We start from the raw sequence: 23,992 nt of genomic DNA on the forward strand, positions 1-23,992 counted from the left end.
CTAACTCGGCCATTCTGGATGTCACTAACTCGGCTTCTTCTCCGGAGCCTTTGTGCTCCACTGTCTCTCAGATTAACTCATATAGCTGCGGTGCCTGGACAGCGTGACGTGTGTGGTTGTGCTGCTGCCGTGGTCCTGCCAGATGCCTCCTGCTGCTACTGCCATCATTAGTCATTAGTCATACTTCTACTGTTATTATACACATATGACTATTGTCACACAAGTATACTGCCAGATATTAATACATACTTTCAACATATTGTACCACAGTAGCCAGAACTATAACTATAATATTATTACTTTCAATAATGTTGTTGTAAGCTACTGTCATTACCTGCATCTCTCTCTCTGTCTCTCTCTCTGTCTCTCTCTCTGTCTCATTGTGTCATGCGGATTACTGTTAATTTATTATGCTGATCTGTTCTGTACGACATCTATTGCACGTCTGTCCGTCCTGGAAGAGGGATCCCTCCTCAGTTGCTCTTCCTGAGGTTTCTACCGTTTTTTTCCCCGTTAAAGGTTTTTTTTGGGGGAGTTTTTCCTTATCCGCTGTGAGGGTCATAAGGACAGAGGGATGTCGTATGCTGTAAAGCCCTGTGAGGCAAATTGTGATTTGTGATATTGGGCTTTATAAATAAAATTGATTGATTGATTGACTTTTCCACTTTTTCAAGATAATCCATCCACCTGACAGGTGTGGTGTATCAAGATGCTGATTAAACAGCATGATTACTTCACAGGTGTGCTTTGGGGTTGTCACAATAAAAGGTTCTAAGGTTCTTTGCTCTAACATGTGCAGTTTGACCTTGAAAAAAGACATTTGGGATTTAACATTTAGGATTTCATATGACCATCCCGACAGAAATGCTTGGTTGCTTGCTTTGTTTGGTCACAGATTCTTCACAGAATCAGTCGATATCACCATTTGTCCACGCAGTGTGAATTCACCTTCACACAAGGTAAGTAATTATAAAAGTATTCTTTTAAATTCCATATAAAGGAAAGGGTGAAATGTTTCTTTCAAAGGAGTAAAAAACTGAAGAAACCTCAGGAAGAGCAACAGAGGGGAGATGCCTCCTACTGAACAGACATGCAACAGATGTTGTGTTACAGAACAGACCAAAATAGTAAAATTGCAGTCAGGAAAGTCAGGATGGCAAAAATTGTCTAAATGACTGTGTAATTTAAAAGGGGTTGCTCATAGTGACTAACCAACAGAGATTTATCCCCCTGACTCTGTAGTTCCCCTCAGCTCTACAGAGCTTTTTAGTGTCTGTCTGCATATTGTTCACACATTTCAACGCTACAAGACCAAAGCTCTGCCTTCGACACAACTGACCTTACACTCCTAATCAACTGTCTGATAAAAGGGTTGGCAACACAAACTGTGACTTGTAGTGAATATATTCCTGTAAGGAAGAGTCAGAGTTTGGGAAACGCTGGTTCATCTCTGCATGGCTCACTTTGCTTGACTCTGTTGCCCAGGGCTGAATTTTGGGATGAATTGTTTTAAATTTGCATTCGTCCTTTAGGGCACATCATTTGTAAGCATGATCATTTGTAAGGTAATTGTTATACAGATGACACAGCTTTGTGTCTCGCTGAAACACAGTGATACTGGCTTGTTATTTGTCAGATATTACTGGATGTCTCAGAACTTCCCCCAGCTCAGTGACATTAAAGGGGACCTATTATGCTTTTCTGGATTTTGTGTTGTTACAGTGAAGGATGTTTATGTTAAACGTGGCCAAAGTTTAAAATGATGAGGTGAATAAAAACCTTTTTTCTTCAAAAACAGTTTTTTTCTACCCTGGTTACCGCATGGTCTCATAGTGTGCCAGATTTCTTTATGGGGTCATCTGCTCCAGGCATGCCACTGCAAGTATTCACACTATGTAGCTTATAATGCTAAATGAAGCTACATGCTAACATCAGGGAAACATGTAAACTTGGTTGCGTGTATAATGAATTTCTCTCCAATTTTAGATCATATTCCTGCCGAAACATGTCCAGTTGTGTTTAGTAGCTTTTATTGGTGATTTGTCATGGTAGAAGGTGCTGCTATTCTCTTTATACATCAGGGAAACATAAACTTGTTTGCTGATGTTGTGAATTTCTCCCACATTTCGTATAATATTTCTGCTGGAACATGTCCAGTTGTGTTTACAAGCTTTTATTGGTGATTTATCGTGGTAGAAAGTGCTGCGTCTCTCTTATGAGCGTTCGCCGGCTGCAAATACACTGCTAATGTACATGTAGCTACATGCTAATGTCAGGGAAAGATGTAAAATTGGTTGCTCATGTAATTAATTTCCCCCCAATTTCGGATCATATTCCTCCTGTAACATGTCCGATGGTTTTATTGGTGATTTTCACAGTCGAAACTGCTGCTTTTTTCTGTTACAGTCGTTTCCTGGCTGCAAGTACACTGCTAACATACATGTAGCTACATGCTAACATCAAGGAAACGTAAACTTTTGGCCAATGTTGTGAATTTCTCCCCAGTTTCAGATCATATTCCTGCTGGAAAAAAAAAATCAGGTTGTGTTTACAAGCTTTTATTGGTGATTTTTCACATAAGAAAGTGCTGCTATTTGGGGCGTTGGTGGCTTAGTGGCAGAGCAGGCGCCCCATGTACAAGGCTGTTGCCGCAGCGGCCCAGGTTCGACTCCAGCCTGTGGCCATTTGCTGCATGTAACTCCCTCTCTCTCTCCCCCCTTCATGCTTGTCTGTCCTGTCAAATAAAGGCTAAAAATGCCCAAAAAATATCTTAAAAAAGAAAAAAAAAAGAAAGTGCTGCTATTCTATTTTATTATCATTCCCCAATGCAAGTACACTGCTAAAGTACATGTAGCTACATGCTAATGTCAAGGAAACATGTGATCTTGGTTGCTAATGGTGTGAATTTCTCTCCAGTTTTGGATAATATTCCTGCTGGAACATGTCTGGTTGTGTTTAGACACTTTAATTGGTGATTTTTCATTTTAGAAAGCAAAGCTTTTCTATCATTCCCCGGCTATAAGAACACAGCTAACGTACATAGCTACATGCTAACATGAAGAAAACATAAACTTGGTCGCTGATGTTGTGAATTTCTCCCCAGTTTTGGATTATATTCCCACTGTAACATGTCCAGTTGTGTTTAAGAGCTTTTATTGGTGATTTTTCACAGTAGAAAGTGCTGCCAATTTCCGTCTGCAATCACACTGCTAATGCACATGTAGCAACATGCTAACGTCAGGCAAACATTTTTTCTCATGTAATCAATTTCTTTCTATTTTGGATAATATTCCTACTGAAACATGTCTGGTTGTGTTAAGAAGCTTTTATTGGTGATTTTTGCACAGTAGAAAGTACTGTCATTTTCCGTTACAGTCATTACCAGGCTACATATAGCTGCATGCTAACATCAGGGAAACATGTAAACTTGGTTGCTGATGTTGGGAAAATAAAAGTATTTTTTTCAGCAATAAAGCATAAACATGTTCTAGTAGAAACCTTAAGTATAAATGGAAAAATGAGCAGCGTATGTCCTCTGTAAAATTTTGCCACTATTTTTTGACCACCATTATGACTAAAAACGTCCGCTATGGCCTCAAGAGTGTTGTTGTTCTCAGCTCGGAGCTGTGTTTTATTTGTCAGATGGAGATGGTTGTTTAGTCTTCTTTTAGCTGTAGAACATCTCTAAAATTAGGGGTTTCATTCTTAGGCTGCACTTCAGATGGTTTTTCTCCTCTTTTATCTTTTTAGCTTTTAATCATAGACGATTCTAACTCCCTGCACTCCATACTATCAAGGACATTTCATCCCTGCGAGGCTTTTATCTAACTCATAGATGGATCATATTATCTGTATCATTGCCTGTCTTTACTGGTTGTCTGTCAGTTTTAGAGCCTCTGTGGCTTAAAGCCCGAGAGGAACCAGGCTTTAGCAGTCAGGGTATTATAGTATTTCCCTTTCAGTCTTGCCAAGTCAGTGTTTTCTTTAAAATTCTTTAAAAAGCATATTTTTCTATTTAACCTAAAGTACAATTTATCCCTCATCTTCTAGTTCTCTTGTTGTGTTCCGTTTCATCACTTCTTTCTTACACAATTCTTCGTTTATTTTTGTTTTAGTCTTTTATATCAGTGATGTGTGATCATCCACTTTGCACCACTTCACTGGGTTTACAGTTACAATCTTTCATTGTGAAAAATTGTGGTTCTTTGGCTCCCATGCTTGAGGCTGAACTCAATTAGTAAGGTTATTTCTGTCCGTCTGTTTATTCACTGTTCAGTCAGAAAAGTTTATTGATGTGAGAACACAGCACAGCAGTACTGTTAATGTTGGTCTTCTTGGTTCTGACCTCATCGCTCCCTGCAGCCTACAGAGAGAGATTGGGGAGTGATGATTGCAGACATCTCACCCCCCAGAAGACGAGAGTCAGAGCATACAGGTGGATGCTGGGTGGAGGTGGGGCTGATTAAAAGCTAAGGGGTAGAGATACTTGCAGAGAGCAATGAAGAAGTGGCAGCACTATAGAGCAGAATGAGATTGGAACATTTTGGAGACTGTCGTCCAAAGAAAAACAGCTGCATCAGTTGTTTGTTCAAATGACCTGTGTTTTGGGAAAAAAGCCCTGTTTCCATGAAGCAGTATGTAGCTATGGTTCAGTTTAGTTTGGTACACTTTTTTTTCTGTTTCCACTGTGAAAAGTTGTGGATGGTACCAATAGAACCGTTCTGTACTGTCCCCATTTTTGGTCCCCCCTCTGTTGGGGTACCTAGCACACAGATCTGGTACTAAAAGGTGGAGCTGTGAACACTGCAGTCTGTTGATTGGTCAATAGAGGACGGTCACTCTGCTCAGGGCTCATGAGTTGACGACATGAATCCATCAACACACCTTAAAGGGAAATTTCGGTTTATTTCAACCTGTCTCCTATCGTCCTAAATTTGTTTCAAGTGACTAGTGACATAAAAATAATAGTTAGCATGTTAGCCGTTAGCCTACATACAGCTGGGGCGCATAGTAGCGTCAGACCTGTTAAAACTTAATTGAACGGGCATACTTCAAGTGCAAAGTTAGTCCACTAAACAAGCTTTTTTTTCCACAAAGACCGCCTCATATCGTTAGGATAAATGTCAGAGAACATATAGAAAACGACATGTAAACGTGTTGTCTTACCTTACCGGTGTGCTGCCATGTTTGTTGTTTACCATTTAGCTCTGCTTTCCAAAGCGCGGTCGAAATATCGCGAGAACAAGCAGCAACAGCTGGAAGGCAGAACCGGACAGTAGCCTGAAAAGTTCATTCATTTATTTTATGAAAGATTTATAGAATAATGGCTGACTTTTTGCCAGACTTCGACTTTGTGGAGGAGGAATTTGATTTTGCAGAGTTTGATGGCCCTAGTCACTTCAAACAAATTTAGGACGATAGGAGACAGGTTGAAATAAACCGAAATTTCCCTTTAAATTTCACTGTGACAACTTTGACCATCACTTTAGTTTTTATATGACATATATTTTTAGTAATGAGTGGGTCTTCAAGCGTCTGAAGGGTTACTGTTGGTTCCAAAGGTACCATACTGAAAGTGTTTGGTGGAAACTGGGCTATAGAAAAACACCTGCATCAGTCGATTGTTCAAATGCCTAAAATGACCTGTGTTCTGGGAAAAAAAGTTTTTTTGGGTCCCATGGCATCAGGTGATGGACCCAGTTGTGGTTTGGCCACAATGTGAAAGTGGTGTCAAGGTCCTGTGTTGTTCCTAAGGGTTTGGCTGTAGCTTTATATTTACACGTGTTGCTTTAAATGGACCACCAGATGGTTAAGTGTGTGTTGTTTATGTCTCAGTATGAACGTAGCAGCTCAGCTTGAGTATCCTGATCTGGCTGGCTCGCAGGCTTGGCTCTATTAACTAAATGTGCATTCTGAAAAATGAGTTGCACAACTAACCCTAAAGACATCCTGACCTCTGGCTCAATAACAGAATTGTCAGTCAAGAGGATGATTCACCAAACATGCCAAGACCTCGAGGAATGTTGTTTTGTCTGATGTTTGATTGGCCACAATGTGAAGCACTGTCCATGGTGCTGAACCCATGCCAGGTTGTTCTACACACATTTAGGCCTACAGCTTATCATTAACTTCATGGTGGAATAATCTGTTGATGCTTTTTCTGATTAACTAAATGTTTAGACAATGAAATGTCCAACAAGTCCTCTAAATTAAGCAACAAACTGCAATGTTTATAGACATATATGTGTTTTTTTGAGTGACAGCCCTGTCAACAGGACCCACGGCATGTGTGCGGCCCCTAATTTCCAGGGCTGGTACCTGTGGTTATTCTATCCACCTTATTTTTCACGGAAACATGGAGGCAAAACAGAACGCAGCCAGCTTCCGTTTTTTTGTGTGACACTTCCGGTCCAGCACTCTTACCACTGTGTAAATGGGAATCCCCTTGTTGTTTACCTTGCTGAGTTTAGCTATATATATATGTATATATCCAGTGTTGCCAACTTAGCGACTTTGTCGCTATATTTAGCAACTTTTCAGACCCCTCTAGCGACTCTTTTTCAAAAAAGCGACTAGCGACAAATCTAGCGACTTTTTCTGATGTTATTGAAGACTTCTGGAGACTCTGTTGTGAGAGCACGTATCATTCTTAGTCTTCTCAACGGGCAGCAGATGCTACTGTGGGCTCCTCTCTCGCCCCAAAGCACTCACAGACGGCCCAGTCCTCCCTCCCAGCAGCAGTCAGAGCAGGAGACGTTAACCCCTCCACGTCCAGACTGCAAGTGAATCGCACATGCACGGAACCGCCGCTGGCTGATCTATCGCTCTGATCCCGACCTGGTTTACAGTCAGGGCGTGATGTAAATGTAAAATTTTCTTTGTCTAATATAAATCACTGAAAAAAGGTTCATTTGTAGTTCTAAACATATTCAGGGTGTTTTTTTACTCAGTTTTTGTCTCTCCCACGATGTTATTCCTCTCTCCTACAGCAGCCATTACAATTACATGCATATGGACAATTAGGCGATGACGTCATTTAGCGAGTTCTAGCGACTTTTAGGACAGCCAATAGCTACTTTTCTTACTGAGGAGTTGGCAACAGTGTATATATCACATTTTTCACGTCACTGTATCACCGTTTAGACTAATCTGATGTTTGTAAAGTCTATAAACACAATGACTGAACAAACATTAGTTTTTTCTCTGTGTGTAATTAATAACATGGTTATCGTAGATTAGCTGGGCTAACCGTTAGCTGTTAGCCGTTAGCCGTGTCTGTAATAACTCACTAAACTCACAAAGTGGCCCGTGAAAAAAATATTTTCTCCAGCGGATGTCTTAGTTACAACATGATTGAGCTAACTGGAGTAGTTTCATGTCGTATCCGACAACGGGAGGCTTTTAACAGATGACGATCCTGATGTTAGCTTTGCTGCTAGTGTTAACGTTAGCTGTCCCTGTGAGCTGCAGCCACTGATGCTTTCTAGACATCGTGATTTCCCAAAACTGAATAAATACCACACATAGCAACACAAAACTGCTTTGCTAGCTCAATCATGTTGTAACGGCTGGATGGTTGATGCGTACATGCTGATTCAGGGGCTATCAGAGCCAATCCGCGCATAACTATGGCTTAATGATCAACTCAGTCAATTAAAACAACCCGTCCTGTGTTAGGAGTGTATGTCGCTGACAGAAAGAAAGAAAGAAAAGGGAAAAAAAGATAGAAAAGCAGTGTACACCTCACATATTTATTTCTCACAGGTGCGCACACGTTTGGCTGGCATGCAGAAGCACCGTCTGTGTGTCGAGGGTGCGAGCCGCAGCTTCAGCTGCTCAGGTAGAGAGGCTGTGTAGCCCGGTGTGTTTTTTCGCTGATTCGGTTCTGCAGGTTCTCTGCTGGTACACTGGAGACGGGGATCAAGCAGTTTGTCTCACTCTGGATAGATTGTGCTTTTTTGGTTCATAGTTTATGATTGACATGCGATTTATTTGCGTTTAGAGGGAATAAATTTACGTTATAACGGAAACGTGGGCACAGTTATCTAACGTTATACAAAATACACAGACTAACTAACTAACTAACTGATTGACTAACATAAACAACTGAAAATTGAAAAAAAAATTAGCTTGCACCGTTAGCTCCGGTAAGGGAAAGCATGAGGGAAAGCGGCTGACCGGAAGTCACGCACAAAAAAAAAACGGAAGTTGATCACTATTTACTTCCGTGTTTGAAAATAAGGTGGATAGGCTAGTTAATAACATGTCAGGCAGGAAATCCAAAGTGTGGGATCATTTTGAGAAGGTGAAGGACGAACCCAAGGTGATATGTAAACTCATCTTCATTGGTCGACTACAAACATGAGCTGCACATACAGCGGGTTTGTTGACAATCTCAGAAGAACTAATGTTGTATCATCAGCATGCACTGTTGGTTCTCAACAGATCCACATCTCACAAGACATATATGACATAAATCCTCCTTCACTACACTCAAAATTGTAGGATTAATTATTTGCCAGCAAGCTTTTCCCGGCAAACATAATGTTATTTCTCGCTGAATCAATCTGAGTTAATCTGTGTATGTGATCGGGTCCGCTGTCCGGAGAACATATGTTCCCCGCTGGCTGGTTTACACACTGTCCAGCTGCTGCAAGAGAGCGGGAGACTATCCTTTGAAACATCTGTCCTCTATTGTCTGTTCCCATTCATCAGAGGTATCACTGTATCTACTACACACATCCCTTACAGATATAGACGCCTCAGTCACACGTCTCACATCTCAAACACTCTATTTTAACACTCGTCTGTATTTATAGCACTGTGTTAAAAGGCCTGTCACCTGACCGAGCTGCCTGCTGAGCAAAAAGAAGAAAACAGCTTTTATTAGGAGTGATGTTAACCTGCAAAAGACAGCGCTCTTTAAAACTATGAAACGCCTGTCCGACAGTGTGAGTGAAAGAGGGGAGGAGAGCAAAGAGAAATTGTTTGTCTCTCCTTCGCGAAATTACTGTCACAAGTAAGCCATGAAGAGAGGGGAGAAAAAGTGAGAGGCAGTCAGACAGTTTCTCTCTGGCTCTCTCACACTCAGCATTACTTCCTCCTCAACACGCAGACACACACTTATGCATGTCAACACGATTCCAGTCAACATTACTTAAAAATGTGTTTTCTCTCTGCAGAACGAAAGGGGTGAGAATTACATTGGAGGGTTTTTTTTAATGTCCCCCTCCTGCTTTTCAGTTTCCTCTCAGGCGGATGATTGCCTTCACAATGAGCACTTTGATCCGTGAATGAGACGGACAGCATACAATACTGAGAGACACATTTGTATAGGTGCAGCACTTCCAGGTTCATTGTCATATTTGCTTTGTCCCTTTGGTTTATCTGGCTTGTGTGTTTGCAACGTCGATAATAAATCTAAAATGATCAGAGTCTCTGTCTGTATGTTTGTTTGATTTTCTTGACAACTCTTTATCCAATCGTGTTCACACTTGGCAGTTGTATTGCTGAGGACCCAAGGAAGTGCAGTGTCATCTGCAAGCTCTTGAGATCTCGTCCTTCATTCATTTTCCGTAACCGCTTATCCTGTTGGGGGTCGCGTAGGGGCTAGAGCCTATCCCAGCTGACACTGGGCGAGAGGCAGGGTACACCCTGGACAGGTCACCAGACTATCACAGGGTTGACACATAAACCCCTTTTACACTGCCAGATTTTCGGCGAATGTTGGGTCGTTTTGCCGGCAAGCTGCAAGCGTTTAGACACACAGAGCCGGATTGGCGAGTTGATCCGAGGTGCCCAATTTTCCGCCTCGTAGGATAGCCATATTGGCGGACCCCTTTTAGATTAAAAAGACCGAGGCGGCCTTCCGCCACAGGAGGGGCTGTTGATGACTTGTGGGAGGAGCTGTTGATGACGCTGCACGTGTGAGCCACTGGCGGTGGACTAACAGGAAACAGCTGATAGCAGGAATTAGCGAGCAGCTAGTAGCAAGAGGGAAACGCAAACCTGACAGACACTGTAAAGATGAGCAGCTAGGTAGACAAGGAATTGCGCACCCTCCTTGTCCTCGTAAATGAAGAGGCCATTAACTGTTAGATGACAGGAATGGTGAAGAACGGGCCTGCTTACGAGAGAATTGCCGAAGGACTGACTAGCTGCGGCTTCCCTCCCACGTCACTGTTTACGTCACACACTGAGCTACACGTTTTGTTACTTGCTCACGCCCCCATTGCCCCGAAAAAGGCACATTCTGTATAAACAAAAGTAGTTAGGCGGCATTTTGCCGCACTCCCCGATTTTGTTTTTATACTGCCAATGCCGAAAGAAGACTGATTGGGCTTTCCTGCAAATTTGCACAGTTCCTATCTAAAAAGGGCTATAGAGACAGACAACCATTCACACTCACATTCACACCTACGGGCAATTTAGAGTCACCAAGAGTACCATGGGCATCTGTGGTTTGCTTTCACGTTTGCTTAACAACCCAGTCTCAGGACCCAACAATTATCGACTTTCACCCGTAAGGCCCGTGGTCGCTTCCTGTATGATTGTAAAGCCCAACCCTGCAATTTTTTTTCCAAACCCAACCATATGCCTTGATTGTTAAAGGGAAAAAAAAATGTTAGTTGGTGGTGTTGTACGATGCAGTGCATTTATTTTGAAAGAGACTATCCAAATTGTACATTTCCTGTGAAAACACAAGTGCACTTTGAAAAGACGCAATGAATGTAACAGGCTAAAGCTGACCATGTCTCCCAGAACGCCAACAACAGATGCACCCAGACTACCTTGCATGTAATATGCAGACGTGAAAAGTCCACAACCAAGTGGCGATATGTGGCAAGGTTGGAGTGCAAATGTGTTGGAAATAAACATGATACAAAATAATCATAAATCAAAGGTCCACTCACCAGCTTATTGAGCTTTCAGCCGCCTTTCACGATGCACTAAAAATTGTACTGTAAAACTGCATGTTCCAGAAACAATTGTGTAGTTTCTGTATTTGCAGTGCATTTTCCTGCCAGGTGTGTGTTGTCAGATCAGTGAATGTGTTTGTTAGTTTGACTGTGTTTTATTTATCTGCTGCGCAAAAAAAATTAACATACGTTGATAAACCCAAAGATATTCGTTTTACAATGATATCAAACAGAGAAAAACAGCAAATTCAAACATTTGTTATGTTGGAACCAGTGGACTTTTTGACTTTGTGGCTTAAAATAACTTGAAACATTGTTGTTGATTCATTTTTTATTTTACTTATTTATTTATTTTTTACTTTAAACTTTCTTCATGGAGTTATTATTACAGCTTCACAAAGTTGGCATCCACATTTTTTAAAACAGAAGTATTTCACTGCGGATGGTCTATTCATAAAACTGTGCTGTCTATGTAGTAAAAAGACATTAATACTTTTGACACTGATACTACATGAAAAAAGAAAACAGAAGACAAGGGCTGAGACATTTGCTTTTGCACATAGTCTGGGGCCGTTAGTGGCCGTTTTGGTAAGGAAACGGAACTCGATGGATGTGCCTTTCCGTAAAAATAAGAGCACCAAGCTAATAAAAATACGGTGAAACTTTTAATTTAAAGAATATAATTTACAAGAAAAGCACCAAGCCATTAAGTTAATCGATTTTCTTACACCCCTCATCACCCCAAATCGATGGTGCGCCAGAATTTAAAGTTTTACTATGGTGAATACTTTTAGTTTGGTGAATCTGGTGAATACCGCATCCGGTCCCTAGACCGGAACCAGAATCCAGATAAAATTCAGAGTGATGAGAGGCTATTTTGCACGAGAGGTTAAAAAAACTACAACTACCAGAATGCTCTGCCGCAACGGACCAATAAACGCTACTGCTGGGCAGCGACATATAGCGAGCTTGGCCTTTTCAGCACAGGAAACAAAATGGCAGCTGGTGGGAAACAAACGATATCAAATTTCAGTTAAACTGTAAGCTGAAATATGTTAATGAAAATATTTTAGTGCAGAAATGGACATCACAGTAACAGAATATTGGTTCATATTCGATCAACACCGCTTAGTTTTACCGTTTGATTCTGTTTTCAGCCTCCGTTTTTGCAATACAGGAAGCAGTCCTGCGCTCACTTCCGGTTTACAAATTCTCGTATTACAGCCAAATATTCGATTAAAATTTATCTTTGATGGCATTTTCGGCAAAAAAAAAAAAAAAAAAACGCAAAATACCAAAAGAATATTGGTTTATATTTGATCAGCACAGCCTAGTTTTACAGTTTAACCAGGTCTGAGTTTAAGAAAGACAGAGCGGCGGGTTTCTCTCTTGATTTGCTTCTATACTCTTTGTGTCCGCGGTGGCGGGTGACTAGACGACATATCTATGTAACGTTAAGCAAATTTATAACATGACTGTAGAGAGAAATCAATGGAAGACACGAAGGAGCAGCGTTTACTGAATTGCAGAAAAATATTTCAGCTTGTTTTCAACTTCCTGGTGAGTTCTGATATCTGTCAGAGGCTGAGCTAACACACACACACTTATGTTGTTAGCTAGCCATGACAAATGTCTGCACAGTTGGTACATTGGTTTATCAAACACAGACTGTACAAATAGCCCCAACAATCTCAACATGCAAATCACACAAGGAAAAAAAATGCTTTGTGTTCTGTCTTCTGAACATTCCTTGTTATGAGTGAGCTGAAGTACATGTCTAATTTTGCTGTAAGTTTCCCTTCAATGGACTAAATGCACCACCAAGGGACTGTTCTTTATTTATCAGAGGTGTTTGAGGTGTGTCAAAGTTTTTTGTTAATTTACGTTGACCCTCCATGAAGCTACAGATATTTTTCCTTGAGCCTCCCTGAGTGTCTGTCAAAAAAAAAAAAAACACCATCCTTCTACCATAAGTTCGTTTTTTCGATTTTTAAAACTTACCATTTGATGTTTGTGCATGATGTGTTCAAGGACTGTTGTAAATTTGAAAATACACTGATAATATCTGTTTTTACAGTTTCTGGCTATGATAAATAGTGTAATATTATCGATTAGGGGTGTTTGTGATAATACTGATATAATTTTTAATATCATGTGAAAAATTCATATCCTGATACTGGTGTTATTTCGGCTTGTTGACATATTGACGTCATACTGTTACCCACGCAGCAACAAGCAATTATTACAGACTCTGCAGTGGTTCCAAAAAGAGGAGCAGCTTCAGCAGTGTGGAATAAACTGTGGCGTCCTGAATGTTTTATGAACAGCCCCGGACTTCTCAGACTCTTTTAGTGACTTACCGCTCAGAGGGAACTCATTCAGCGGCTCCTCTGGCAGCAGCACAGCATCTCTCCCTCTCCTCTCTCGATGAGTCGGTGTCATCAAGTGATTTTGTCATAAACCTTTGGTAATGTAAACCTACGTGACGCTCACAACTCGACAAAAACTCCATATATGTGAATGTGTGATAGTTGTGGTATCATAACAGCCTGTCAGGTTACAGCGTGATGATTAGAGGAGAAATGGCAGAGCATAAAGGTCCAGGTGGAAAAAACAACTCAATCATTTAGGATTTTACTAAAAGAAGGAAATCACCTATTGATTTATATATATATAGATCCCAGGTGACATTTTTTGTATTTGGGAGCTGTTTAAATGTGTAATTTGTGGCAGATTTTATTTAGTTGAGCTATTAATATTGTGACAGAATCTGAATCTCACTCTGAGTTACTGTTCTTGTTCACAAACTAAAGAAATTAGATATTTTTTGTTTAGTTTTTACTGAATATTTGAAGATAAACTGTGAAACTATATCACTTATTTTGCTGCATTTATATTTTCTAAAATTAAAACTTGCTTGTCATATCATCAAGAATATCTTTATCGCAAAAATACCCTGAAATATCATGGTATTATTTTAGGGCCATATCGCCCACCCCCACCTCCTCCTTCATAAATTACAAACAGCCTTGAAGATCATTGCAATATTTGCTTTGTCTCTTTGTTAGACTGCTTGATTGTGAGTTCTCTGTCAATACTCCGAGGTAAATGAGATGCTTGTTGGTCTATTTACTTTATAAAAATGCATTCACAGTGATAAACAATGGACGGAGCCCGAGGGGTCCAGACTGGAAAAATGCTATTAATGGGATTCATTTTGGACCTGTTGATAGTGAAGGGGAGATAGGAGCTGAAGCAGCAGAGCAATACAGTGAGGTGATTTAAGGAAAAGAAGGCAGGATACGTGACAGGATGAAGGTGAATAATACAGAGAAAACGGGAGCAAAAGTGGGCTGGGAGAGGAGGAGGGGTTGCGCTGAAGTGAGCGAGAGGGAGGAGAGGAAGGGATGCAGGCTAAATCCTCACACCATTATTATCAGGATTCACATGCAGCCCCTCCTGTGATGGAGTGAGAGGAGATAGAAAGAGATAAAGAAAAGATGGAGTTAAAGAGGAAATGGAAAGCAGGATTACTGGTGTGACAGCACCGGCAGATGAGCGGCGGCGCAACGGTGAGGGAGAGAGAGAAACTCTGGTGGAAAGAGAGGAGAAAAAAAAACCAAATCAGTGCAACAGGATGAGGACCTGCTAGTGCACAGCCGGCCCCAACCCCGCAGACCTGCCATCTGTCCCGCTGTTCTCTCCGTGTCCCTGACGCTCCCACCATCAACCAACATCTGGATCACCTCGCATCCATATGGGAAGGAGGGCGAGGGGGCCAAATCTTATCCTCCTCTCAACCTTTGTGATCACTCAGGACCTGAGGAGGCTCGTCATCACCGGGGGGATCCCTCGCTGCGGAGTACCATCACCTCAGGGGCTGATAACAGGACCAGAGGAGGGTGAAAACTTTTGCTCCAAAGATGCAGAGGCGTGTGCAGGACCCTTCCTCGTCTGTGTGTGAGATTTTCTAACTTCCCATGGATCTGTCGTGTCTCTTACCCCCGAGCAGGGAGAGGGAAAAGGAGACAGAGGAGGTGGAGAGGGGGAGAAAGGAGGAGACGGCGGGGAAGCGTCACTGCCGCCGCTGCTGCTGAAGTGTTACCGGCGTTAGTGCTCCTCCGCTGAAGAGGCATTTTATCACTCTTCCTCCCCCCCTTTCGCTCCTCTCCTCATCCGACCAGCGGGGAGCCTGAGGGATACAGACAGAGAGCTAAACACAGAGGGTTTATGCACACAAACACACACGCTGGCTGGCTGGCTGCTCTTCTGACGGGCTCCCGCACACCTCTCGTCTTCCCTCACTTTCCTCTCCCGTCTTGATGTCCTGTCCTCACCTCCATGACCACTTGTAAATCTGTGACACACAGAAAGGGAGAAAAGTGAGAGAAGGGGGCGAAGAAAGTGAAGGAAAAGAGAGATTTTTCTTTCCCACATACGCTCGCTGTCACGTTGTGAAGTCCTCCAGGGGAGTGTGCAGACATCCAAAGCTGCCAAACACACACAAACACACGCTTGCTCTCACACAGAGACTCGGTCTAAATGCGTACTCCTACAGGTGCTGAGGGAGGCAGGTGAAAACCAGGTGGAAAGGAAACCTAAACCGAGACAGACATTTGGAGGAAAAGCAGCCGGGGTGCGATGGAGCAGCAGGAGTTCAAGTTGGATGACGGCAGAAAGCACAGGTAAGTCTGTCACACACACACACACACACACACAGACACACACTCTGTCACCTCGTCTGATTGCCATTCAGGAATTGGTGTGATATGGAGCGGTAGATATGAGAACAAGAGGCTCAGGGGGAATGTGACACGCAGCACGAGCGCAGTCATACTTTCAGTTTTCATAAGTGAAGAGTTTCCTCGAGAGAAAGCTCCCATCTGCCGCTGATAGAAACAGAACAACCAGTTGTTATTATAACAGGAACGACTAACGACTATTTGCATTTTTTACACTGAGGTTTAGCCGCCTGTACAAAGTGTGTAAGTGTGTGTGTGTGTGTGTGTGTGTGCACAATCCCTCCACACCTGCGCGTACTCTCACTCAATATGACTTATGGATTATAGATGTTACAGTTGCAGTGTTTTACTGTCGCATCAGTTATCTGGTAATGCTCATTGATTTGTCCCGTGAGCTGCACGCAGACGCTCTTATTTCTCTCCGTTAGTGACAGAAGCTTTCTGCTCCAGTTTACATATATCATGTTGCAGCATCATGTTTCTTTCATTCACAGTAGCGTAGACTGGCGGTTTCTAACATGGGGTTTGAGGGCCCACAAAGGCTCACAAGGGAAATGCGTTGGCCAGTGAAAGTAAAAGTAAAAGCCGACCTCTGATTCTTTTTCGTTTGGTGTTTCGCTTCGCTGTATTTGCGTTATCTTTCTTTCTGTGTCTCTTGGATGCGTGCTGCTTACCGTCTGGCACCTGGTCGCTACCTTTTTGTAAATGATTACCGACACCGCAGTGGTTCCAGAAAGAGGAGCAGCTTCAGTAGTGTGGAATAAACTGTGGCGTCCTGAATGTTTTATGAACAGCCCAGGACTTCTCAGACTCTTTTAGTGACTTAAAGAGGGAACTCATTCAGCGGCTCCTCTGGCAGCAGCACAGCGTCTCTCCCTCTCCTCTCTCGCCGTGCGCACACAGGAGACATTATCGTGATATCGCCCACCCCTAGTTCACAGTAAAATGTAAGTGGACCAGCGATTCCCAACACGTGCTCCCAAGATAAAACTAAAGGGTCTCAAGATGATTCAAGATAACAGAAGACAAAAAAACACATTTATTTTGCACAACATAATATTTTTTATGTCAAACTTTTGTCTAGTATTTGTGTTTTTGTGAAGTACTGGCCACTTTTGCCTCTTCTGGCTTCTGAAATCCGCTCACAGACTGCAAACTGTTCCAGATCAAATATAATATTCACATCCTCCTTGGATGGTCCCATTTCCCGAGTTGGGAAGTCGTTCTTCCGACTTTATGTCATACAAAGACGATCACTCTCCATGGACAGTTGCAACCTGATACCATATTCAAAATTACATGCACTATGTGAAGTATTAAAAACTGTGTTACCGTCAACCGAGCATTCACTTTCATCTGCCATGTTTCTGCGTTTATTACGTCAACTCATGTACCAACATTTTTGCAGGCTTTCTGAGTTGTTGCTCCGACTTCAGGGGGTGTTCACACAAATTTTCCAAGTAGGGAAATCACCACATGAATATAGGAACAGTCACACAAACCATTAGACCAGTGGTTCCCAACATGGGGCTCACTTTTCCCCCTCAAGTGTCAGAAAATGCTTCAGATGAAACTAATTGAAAAACACGGAGCTGTTCACAACTCATATACACACTAATTAGAGGTTGAATGAGGCTGTGATTTGTGTTTAAGGCTCACAATCTAAAAAAAGGTGGGAACTCTCGACACAGACAATTTGTGTGTAAACGTGTGAACAACTGCACACTTGCATCACTTCGTGTATGTTTCAGTCAGCCTGCAGGATTGGGATTGGGTGTCACCGACAGTTCGATTGCTTTACGTTTGATTGGCAGCGGGCCAAGCCGATGTAGCAGCGCCCTGTCCCGTCAACGTCACTCATCTCGACTGATACGTCCGGCCTGCAACGATTTCCTGTAAAGCTGTCAGGTCTTTATGTGCGGGAGAAGGACCCCACAGAGAGACGGGGTTGCGACGTTAGCAGTTAAAACCCCCTAATTATGATGAATGTATGTGGCAGATGTTATGTGGTATGTTTCATAATAAGCTTTGGGTTTATTCATATTGAGGGTTTAATTTGTATGTGGAAGCTTTATTAGCTGCGTGTGTGTCGGGGCATGTGTGCATACATGGACCTGTGAGAGCTGCACTCACCATTTAACTTGTCCTCCACAATCCATCAGTGTGGAGCAGAGGCGGAGGGATGAAATGAGGGAACAAAGGGAGGAGCGTTTGAGCTGGTTGACGTTGACAGAGTGTCTCTGTGGTGTGTTTACTGTCACATATACATAACTGTTAATGTAAGTGTCTTTATGATGACTTCAGGGAAAGAGTGATGGAAGTGCTTTATTAAGCGGAGTCACATTAATCCAAAGTGTGCTGGCATGTATTGACGTTCCAACCAATTAATTACTTTTTGTATCCGCATGTCGACCAACACGAGACAATGTAGTGTTGTCTGAGGGAACGTACCCATTTCACACATCCATTACTCATCCGTGTGTTAATGGAAGAATGCTGAAAAAGCAAACTCACCATTAGGAAGTTGTAGCCTGATAATGAGACTGAAAAGGCATTTAATTTTCCCTTCATTTTTAGGAAGTGATTCAGAGGAAGTGCTGCAGGAATGAGTCCTAGAACCCGGAAATGAGTTAGCATTTTTGCACTTCCGGTTCCCTCGTCTCTAACTCAGTGGGTTTTTTCAAATGTATTTTTAGTTCGATGCCTGAAACACAAGGTTAAGAGACTTACACATTTTGTTCTATGACATAAAATATCTCAGTAAATACCCCACTCGTAAATTTTGAAGCAGAACATGTCTTAAAAAGATGGTTGCTAGCAAGTGGCTAACTATGGGTGCTTTCAGACCTAGAGTTGTCTTGCTTTGGTCTGAATCAGGGACTAATTTTGTTACACAGTTGCATTATTGCCTAGAGTTGGTTCATGTTGTCACGGCAGCATTTACAAGCGGACCAGATCAAATGCCTTGCGTTAGAAAGCTGCTCTTGATTGGTCAGAATTTCCATGTGGGAAAAATCCAGGAAGTAAAGCAAACGTTGAAGAAGAGTACACTTGCAAGATAAGTGTGACACTTTCTAATGTCACAATGGAGGGACAACTACGCAGGTTGATTTTAGCGCTGCTCATCGTGGACTATATTGCTGTCATTGTTCATTTTAGTCAAACCATACAGTTTGAAAACGAGGCGCGGCTCCAACTAGAAAACAATGTTTTGATGCATTGGATGTGCTGAATGTGCATATTAAGGCAGTACAGGAGGAGGTGCACATTAATAATCCTCCAGGACTGTAACATGCTCATGTTTAACCCAAACAATGTGTCATGTGACTGCAGTTGGTTCACATCCAGGTCGGAACACGTACCAGAGTTCATAATCGAACTGAGACCACCTCCTCAAAAAGGTCTCTGTCCGGTTGTTTTAGTACGCACCTGAGTGTGATTGTTGTGTTCATACCTGCCCAAACAAACCGCATTTAGGCAAATGAACTTCAGTTTGATTGAACCGAACCAAACAGGGCAGGTGTGAAAGCACCTTAAGACTACAGAACGCCAACACGCTGAACACGACTTTACAGCCTAGTTGTGGTGGCCATGTTAAGTCATGCGACCGTGGTGTGGTTTATGTATAGCATTTATTAACTACTTCTGGCGATTGCATTGAGGCTTCAAAAATAAAGCGGTGTTCACTTGTTAAGGTTGTCGTGCTGAAAAAAAACGAAACTCTTATTTGCTACAGAGCTATTTTCTGCAATAATCAAAAATCCTAAAATTTTGTTGAGGGAACCAGGGCGATGCTAACTTCAGTGTTGGCCTATAAAGAAACATCATCCCTGTAGCACTGTATTAGCTATGTATCAGGAGAGGGGTGTCCAGACTTTTTTTTCGCATTATATGGGTTAATAAAAAAGGATCACACACAAATGAGAATGCAAAAATAGTCAACTTATCACTGCTTCTGAAAGCAGCTGCCCTTGCTGTCGACTTAATGCCTTTTTCCTATGGCCATGTCCGCTACCTAGCAGGAAATGTCAACTATAGGTAGCTGTTCATTGGCCTTTCATAAAAACACATTAATTCTGCCTGCGCAGTTCCTACATGGTTCATACCTACAGACTGTACGGTTGTCCTACCATTGTGTGTTCAACGAAAAAAAATGCAGAATGAACTTGCTTGCTTCCTTGTGTGGCAGGCCACCTATGGTATATTTTGAAAGACAAACTGTGGACTGTTAAAAAATGGTCCGAGGGCCACAATTGGCCCCTGGCTGGACTTTGGACATTATGAGAAAAAAAGACAATATCAGGCTAGTTTCTCACTGTTGCCAGATCCAATCCAAAAAACGCTTCGTTCTACCCTCACTTGTGACCTCGAGATACTTCAGCACCCTCTCTTGAGGCAGTAACTCTCCCCCAGCTCCATCAATGCCAGGCTGAATCAAAAGTAACAATATTTCTGACCAAATACCCTCTCTGATGCGACAAAGTTTTGGCCACTACTTTTTTTTGGGGCGGCAGTAGCTCAGTCCATAGGGACTTGGGTTGGGAACTGGAGGGTCACCTGTTCAAGTCCCCGTCCGGACCAAAATATGTATTGTGAACTGGTAGCTGGAGAGGTGCCAGTTCACCTCCTGGGCACTGCCGAGGTGCCCCTGAGCAAGGCACCGAACCCCCCAACCGCTCTGAGCGCCTGTCATGGGCAGCCCACTCTGACATCTCTCCACTTAGTGTATGTATAGGTCCTGTTTGTGCATGTGTGTGTTCGGACCTGTGTGTAATTGACAAACAGAGTGAAAATTGAATTTCCCCTCGGGGATTAATAAAGTATATAAAATTAAATTAAATTAAATTTTTAATCATCAGTAATGTGGACATGATGACTAACTGGGTTCAAATAGAAAAGTCTGGTAAGTTGATGCATTTACATCACTTTGCTGTAATGCAGCCTTTAAAACGGGTGGGAAAAATACACCATTTATGCCATATCACAATACAGAGATATCCAAAATCTATGACGATATCTCACTCACCTTTTTGCTCTCATTTTGGTCTCAACCACCTCCCGAGGGACGTGTCTGGCTCTTTAGCTGCTTGATACTTTAGTGTAATTTGTAATGCACAACATGTTCAGAGTATTTCTACACTGTGGTACTGCTGCTTTTACTTAATTAAAAGATCTGATTCCTTCTTACACCAGCAAGTATAGTCTCCAGTTATGGGAGCTGACCACGGTGAACTCTTACAGTCGAGCATTAATTAGGAATTTTTCAGTCTCAGGTAGAACGGCAACATGAGGAAATGAAATTGTTGCTGCAGAATAAGTTTTCACACTGGGATGTCTCGGACTGATCTCAAGTCTGCATAAATGAGGCTCTGGAGAATCCTGATGTTTCACGCAGCTGTCAGAGCGCCACGCCTGCAGTAGGTTGATGAGAGGAAGGCCGTCTACTACATTAATACAAGCCCACCAATTCAAGCTCCCTAATTAATGCAATCAAATCAGCTTCCAAGGTGCTGTGTAAAAAAAACACGGTTCAAGGCATGTTGATAATTCTCTGGTGGTAATGCTCATCCCATCAACTAGATCCTTTCTGCTCATTTCCTCCTCGCCCCCCGGGGACTCAGTACAGGGACTCCATCATATCCCAGCTAAGTAGTTAAATGACTGAATCTTCCCTGCTGTATATTGTGTGTCCCAGGAGCTCGCATCAGCTGAACATGTGCTCCAACAATCCTTTCACGCATACTGGTCATTACAGTGGACAGCTGTTCTCTTGTATATGCATGGACTTTGAAGCTGTAGTTGTACATCAGTCCCCACAGTGGACGCTAGTGCCTCATCCCTTATGCTGCCACCCACTGGCCAGCTGCTGTAAGTGCAACACAAACTTCTTAAAGCCAAGATGGCCAAAGAACAGCTGGGAATGCTGAGCAGATCAGGATTATCTTTCATAGTGGGAGACCCGGGAGACGGAAATATGGTAATGTCAAGTGACAACTGAGTAATAGAAGTGTTGAAATTTACAAATATAGATTTATATATTGGGAGAAAATTACAAGTAATTGTGCATCGCTGGCAATATTTGAATTATTACAATTAAAACTATTACTGTGACTTTGTTATTAAAAGAACTTCAATGTTTTTGGCTGTCAGTCAGTTTTTTTTTATTAGAGTGTAACTGGCAGTTTTTGTAAAGAAAAAAAACCCACTTCTGTTATTTTTGTTGAAAATGTTCGTTGAAAAAAATAAAGAGTTCAGCAGACAGAGACAAAGGAGAGGCTTCAGGAGGAGTCAGGAGCGATGTTCAACATTTTTGGTTTGCGTTAAACAGTATTAGAATAAGTAAAAAATCTGAATGCGTAAGTTAAAGAGCACTAAAAAAAAAAATTACTTTATACAGGGTTTCTACCTGGAAATGTCATGGAATTATTAAAAATCATTAAAAGTTTCAGAAAATTCACAGAATTTTGTAGGATAAGAATTTTTCTAGTTGACCAATAGTTGTCATTTAGGGCCATTAGTCGACTAGTCGCCCGCATGTTTATGATATTAATTTAATTATTAAATGATATATTTTGGTGGTTTGAGTTGAAGGTGTGAGAAAGAATAGTATCAGTAACATTGTTAACACTGTGCTACATTACAGAGAAATACAAAACCGTACTAATGAACCTTCATTAATATAGGCCTATATTTTATCTACAAGTGCACGTCACACACTGAGCGAGCCGCCTGTTAATGACGCTGTGGGCTAATGGGCATGTAGCTACTTTCATGTTTCAGATGATACGTCATGTTTGTAGTCGACCAATGAAGATGAGTTTACATATCACCTTGGGTTGGTCCTTCAGCTTCTCAAAATGATCCCACACTGTAGATTTCCTGCCCGACATGTTATTAACTAGCCTGTGGAATAACCGCAGGTACCAGCCCTGGAAATTAGGGGCCGCACACATGCTGCATCTCTAACTGCTTGGAAGATGCGAAGTCGGGGGCTGTTTATGATATAAGTGTGTAGGCCTATCGTCTGTGGGACAGATGCAAAGCTCTGGGTAGCCCTGCACTAACATGATCAACTTTTCTGTATTCAGACTGAATATTTACAGAAGAAGGGAAAGATATCTGTCGGCTGTGATTTGTAACCTGACTCCTGTCTGACTGCTGAGCGTGGCCTCTTCCTGTGTCTGTCCTTTCAAACTAAATTCCCACATGGTCCAGTCAGGATTTGATTTATTTTGACGAGGTGCAGCTCATAATAGAGTTTTCCGTTTTTTGTTTTTTTTTCCCTTTCTCCCGAGTAACATGCAACACCTTTAAAGGAACACTTCACCTACAAAATGATTACTTGTATATGAATCACTCACCCCCTTTTACGCTGAATTTGTGAGGAAAACTTCATTTTTCTCGCATGCCTCCACGGTGAACGAAGAATCCAAAAACTGACATAATTCTCAATTAATTGGAGTGAATGGGGGCCGTGTTTAACAACAGTAAAACTGTATAAAAACATCTGTTTACAAACTCTCACACAACTTGTGTAGTATAATCTAAGTCTCATTTATCCAGTTGTATGCTCAATACTTGGGCAAGCATGTGCGTCAAAAGCATGTGCATGTAGACGTATTTTTAATGGTAAGGTTTGAGTGAAAGTGCATGTGTTTGGGAAGTACTGAGCATACGACTTGATAAATGAGACTTGGATCATACTGTATGAGTTGTGCGAGAGTTTATTAACAGATGCTTTGTAGTAGTTTTGCTGTTGTCAAACGTGGACTCCATTTACTTCAATTCATCAATAATTTTCTCACTTTTGGGATTTTTTGATAGCAGTGGAGCCATGTGAGAAAATTGCTGTCTTCTCAGTTATTTCAACATAACCCAGGGTGAGTAACTGATATACAGATGATCATTTTTGGGTGTAGTATTCCTTTAAAAGCTGTTAAAATCAGCCTGTAACCACTGTTAGGGCTCTGAGAGGGCCCAGTGATGGAGGATCAGAGCTGCAGGTGGATGATGAAAGTTGACTGTAGCTGTACACGCCTGATGTTACAGGTTTTGTTTTGTTTGTCATGCCTGCCTCTCACTTATTTGCCAGTACTGTCACACAGCAATCCTGTTGTTCTTTTCTCCCAACTTGTCTTCCAAAATTCATCACAGCAGCTGGATAGTTAGTTTTCATTAACAGCACGTTGGAGGATGAATTTGGGTGTGTGCAGTCATATCGATGCTGACGCAGGTAGTGTCTTACGTGGGTCCCAGTGAAACAGAGTTTATCCCACATGGCAGAGCTGCACTCCATCTGGAAATCTCTATAATAATAGAAAACCTGTGCAT

General features: G+C 42.0%; 1 protein-coding gene across 1 annotated transcript in view; it reads left to right on the top strand.

The window, feature by feature from the left end:
- The first annotated feature begins 14,279 nt into the window (after positions 1 to 14,279).
- The window catches only part of LOC117246681 (glutamate receptor ionotropic, NMDA 2C-like), a 93,881-nt gene continuing 84,168 nt past the window's right edge, over positions 14,280 to 23,992 (top strand). Inside the window, exon 1 of the mRNA XM_033610597.2 lies at positions 14,280 to 15,604. The gene's annotated coding sequence lies outside the window, so the exon portion shown is untranslated. The remainder of the gene's footprint in view (positions 15,605 to 23,992) is intronic.

This window comes from Epinephelus lanceolatus, chromosome 21 (genome assembly GCF_041903045.1).
Source record: "Epinephelus lanceolatus isolate andai-2023 chromosome 21, ASM4190304v1, whole genome shotgun sequence".
NCBI lineage: Eukaryota > Metazoa > Chordata > Actinopteri > Perciformes > Serranidae > Epinephelus > Epinephelus lanceolatus.